Genomic DNA, 5,041 nt, shown 5'->3' on the forward strand with positions numbered 1-5,041 from the left:
TGGGGAGGCTAGTCTGGGGCTGGGACCCCTTGCTCCTCCAAGGGGACCTTTGCAGCCAAGATAACCCTCCCAATTCTTGACCTTCACATGTGGTTGTGGGACCAGCCCATTTTGCGTCTCTGCCCCCTCCTCCTAGTCTCGAGGTGACCTATTATGTATGTCCCCAGTTATAGGACTTTTGTTCCGCCAGGTCTCAGGCAACTCCCAGTGATGGTTGTCTTGTAGTTTCATTGTAATTTTGATGTGGTTGTGAGAGGAGGCAAGCACAGCATATACCTTCTGTGACATCTTGACTGGAATTCTTTTTTTAAATTTCTTAAGGCGGAAGATTAGGTTATAAATTAAAATCTTTCTTCTTTTTTAATATACACATTTATAGCTATACATTTCTCTCTAAGCACTGTTTCAGGTGTATCCCATAAATTTTGATATGTTCAGTTTTTATTTTCATTCAACTCAAAGTATTTTCTAAATCCACTTGTGTTTCTTCTTTGACTCATTTGTTATTTAGGTATGTTTTAATTTTCACATAGTTTGAATTTCCAAATTTTCTTCTAATTTCATTGCATGTGGTTAAAGAACACACTTTGTGTGATTCAGTCCTTTTAGATTTATTAAGACCTGTTTTATGGCTTAACATGTGATCTATCCTGGAGACTGTTCATGTGCACTTGGGATAAATGTGTATTTTGCTGCTGTTGGATAGAGTATTTTGTAGATGCTTGTTATGCCTAGTCAATTTATAGTGTTGTTAAAATCTTCTATTTACTTGTTGATCTTTTGTTTAGTTATTTAATCTATTAGTGGAAGCAGGTGTTGAAGTCTTTTATTGCTGATTATCTATTTCTCCCTTGAACTCTATCAATTTTTGCTTTATGAATTATGGAGCTTATTGTTTGGTATGTATATATTTATAGTCATTATATCTTCTCAATGTATTGTCCTTTTTATCATTATAAAATGTTCTCTCTAGTAATAATTTTTTGTCAAAGTTTATTTTGTCTATTATCTAGTCACTGCAACTGTCTTTTAGTTACTGTTTGCATGATATATACTTTTTATTTCTTTACTTTTAACTTGCTATATCTTTGAAGCAAAGGCAAATCTCTTACAGACAGCACATAGTTAGGTCTAATTTTTTATTTACTTTGACAATCTCTGCCTTATGATTTGAATGTCAATTAACATTTATATAATCAATGATAAGGTAGGATTTACATCTGCCATTTACAATTTGTTTTCCATATTTCTTATGTATTTTTTTCTATTTTTGTATTACTGCCTTCTTTGCCTTAAATATATATTTTCTAGTTTACCATTTTTATTTCCTTGTTATTATTTCACTACATTTTTGAGTAATTTTCTTAGTAGTTGTTCTAGTGGTTAATAACTTACTTTATAGCAGTCTATTTTAGATTAATAAAAACTTAATTTCAATAATGTTCAAAAACTTTACTTCTAAATAGCTTCCCCTTCCCTGGTGCTGTCATAGGTAAGCAAATTACATCTTTATATATTATGTTCCCATAAACACAGATTTATAATTATTGCTTTTTATGGTTGTCTTTTAAATTATGTAGGAGAAAAATAAGAGTTATAAACAAAAATTTAATTTCTGCTTTTATTTATATTTGCTTATATAGTTACCTCTACTCATGCTCTTTATTTCTTCTTGTGAGTTCAAGTTATTCTTTATTGTCCTTTCATATCAGCTTGAAAAACTCTGTTTAGTATTTCTTGTCAAACAGGTCTGCTAGCACTTATTTTATAAATATATTTATAAATATATAGCAGTGATATATATATAGCAGTGAGATATATATATGTGTGTGTATATATATGTACATATACATATATATATATACACATATATATAGTTTTTGTTTACCTTGGGGTCTTAATTTCTCTTTATTTTTGATAGCTAACTTTGCTGGATATAGAACTCTGGATTGCAGTCTTTTCCTTTCAGCAGTTTGAATATGTCTTCCCACTGCATTCTGGCTGTCATTGTTTGTGATAAGACATCACCTGTTAGTCTTATTGAGAAACTCATATACATGAAGAGTTACTTCTCTCTTGCTATTTTCAAGAATCTCTCTGTCTTTTGACAATTTGATTATGATGTGTCTAGGAGTTCATCTCTTTGAGATATCCTCCTTAGAGTTTTCTGAGCTTCTTAGATATAGGTTAACATATGTCATCAAATTTGGAGTGTTTCAGCCATTATTTCTTCAAATATTTTTTCTGCTTCTTTCCTTTCTTCCTGAAACTCCCATTATGTGTTTCATATTCTTGCCAGTGTCTCATAGAATGGTGTTCTATGGTTCACCATACACTCTGTTCATTTTTTTTCTTTTCGTTCCTCAGATTTGATCATCTCAATTAACCTATATTTAAGTTAATTGAGTCTTTCTTCTGCCAGTTCAAATCTGCTTTTAAGCCTTTCAGACGAATTTTTCATTTAAGTTATTGTTCTTTTCAATGTCACAATTTCTATTTGATTTGTTTTTATTTCTCGCTGTTTACTCATATTCTCTATTTGATGAGACATTATTTTTATGCTTTCTTTTTATTCTGAGGACATGATTTCCTTTAGTTCTTAAACATATTTAAGATACTTGATTTAAATATTTATCTCTCAAGTCCAACTTCTGGGCTTTCTTTAGGACAGTTTCTATTGACTGCTTCATTTTATTATTTGCAACTCTTTCTTGTTTTTGTTTTTGTTTTTGCATTTGAATTTTTTTGTTGTTGAAAACTATACATTTAAAATAATGTAATTTAGCAACTCTGAAAATCAAATCCTCTCTCTCCCAGGATTTGTTGTTGCTGCTGTTTGTTTATCTAGTGAATTTCCTGACTAATTATGTGAGTCTGTATTCTTTTTCTAATGTGGCTACTCAAATAGGTTAGTGGTCAGCTAATAATTGAATATTTTCTTAAATACCTGGAAACGGTAAGTCTACCAACTTTTGCTCAGGGCCTCAGTGTGTGTTTTGGGACACACATTCAATGCTCAGAAAGGCAGTTTGCAATTCCTCCTTGGCCCTCACTTCCTATTTATGGCACCTCAAGTAAGCCAGAAATGAGAGCTTAGGACTTTCTCAGATCTTTCCTGGGTATGTGCATAATTTATTTATGGATATGGATATATATATATATATATATCCTTCTAGAGTCCCAGTAATAGTCATACCTATTCAAATCCTCCTACGGACGTCTCATTCTCCAACTTTCCATACAATATTTTTTTGTCAGATTCTTGTTTGTTCTAACTATTATCACAGCCTCAGGTAGCTGCAGTATTAAACAATGGTTGCTGATTGTTTTTGATAAATAATCCCAAGGAAAGGTTGTTCACAAGGACTGAGAACAAGCCCTTTGAGTGGGGGTTTACAGGGAACTACCAGACAGGTCAAATAGTGACAGTTCTCTGAGATGGATGCTTTTGGGGAGCTCCAATTTTTCTGTTCTTTCCAGTGGCTGCTAGGCTGCTGATTTTCATAGCTACAGTAGTTCTGAGACTGCTGATTTTCAAGGCTATCTCAAAGTTTAAGAGAGGGCGATGGAAATAGTGTTAGTTTAAACATCACAAAGTCTACTGTTTTTAACCCAGATTCAGATTTTTTTAAATAAACTTTCTTTGGATTATTGCAAGTCTAGTTAATTTTCAGAGTTCTGAAAAAAGTTGTTTTAGACAATCTTTGTCAGTGTTTTCCTTGATTTCATAATGGAGCAGTACTTTGGAGGTCTTTACTCCCCCATTCCCACTAATGGCACTCTTCTTTGCCTTTAATGAAATATTCTAGCCCTAAAATTATTGTTCAGAAAGACCCTGACAATGAAGCTTTTAAATTATTTGTAAACAATTAAATGATTTGCATAATCATTTGATGTAACTGTATTACTCTCCTTGTCTGCCAATTTTTTCCCCCTTCAGAACATAAGTTTTCTTTTTCTCTCCAGCCTTTCCTGTGCATCGAAGGATGAAAAGAACAGTAATAACAAGAACTTATGACATTTGCTTTGTGCCAAACATTGTCTTAGACACTTCACAAATACCAAGTCAATCCTATGATATAGATGTTATTGTTACCCATGTTGCAGACATGAAAACACCCAGACACAGGAAGATTAAATAATGCATCGAAGGTCATACAGCTAGTATTAGGCAGAGCTTGGACTTGAACTGAAGCAGCCTTAGCTCTTAGCTCTTAACCAGGACACTATACTGAAAACAAATTATTCAGTCTGAAGGCTGACATTTAGATTTTTTTAAATACAATGCTATTAACTTTTGTTATTTTTAGGGCTGCAACAACTTTGGCTGAACAAAAGGAAACATACTTATTTGCTGTCTTTCACATTATAGACCTATAAAAATGTCCATTGTGGAAACTATAATGAAGGAGCAACATCAGTCCACTGATGTTATCTGAGATGTTATTGTGTTATGTGATATAGTATAAGCATATGCTATATACATTTTTTAAAAACAATAAGAAGTCAAAGGTACAGATACAAACTTTGGCATTTAAATCTTGAGTCTATTCCAAGTCTTTTCACTTTATAAAGATGTATACTGCCAGACCCATTCTGAAGCTGTGTGTAAAATTCTACATGCTGCAGTGAGATTAATATTTTTTAAAGAGTGATTTTATAGAAAGTTGGCACCAGAAAATAAGGTTCTGTTTCATTATTTTGACATATAAAAGTTTATTGAGGTCACAACGTATTCTCTTTTGGAAAAAAAAATCATTAGCACATGGTGAAATACACAATTTATTGGCAAAGTCACAGTAGCACTTTTTCTGCGTAAATTTCTCACAGCACATCCAAAATGTATTTGAGACTACTTCTAAATATGGCTAACTGATGAATAGATTAACATGAATAAAGATATTCATGCCAGTCTTTAAGTTTCTAGTTCTCAAATAACATTGCTAATCATTCAGTCACATAGGGCCTGCTTTATTTTTCAAATTCCTCTATATATGCTTGCAATCAACACTTCCCTTTCAAAAGCCTTGTTCTACCCTCT

This window comes from Pteropus medius, unplaced genomic scaffold, assembly GCF_902729225.1.
Source record: "Pteropus medius unplaced genomic scaffold, Ma_sr-lr_union100, whole genome shotgun sequence".
Lineage (NCBI taxonomy): Eukaryota > Metazoa > Chordata > Mammalia > Chiroptera > Pteropodidae > Pteropus > Pteropus medius.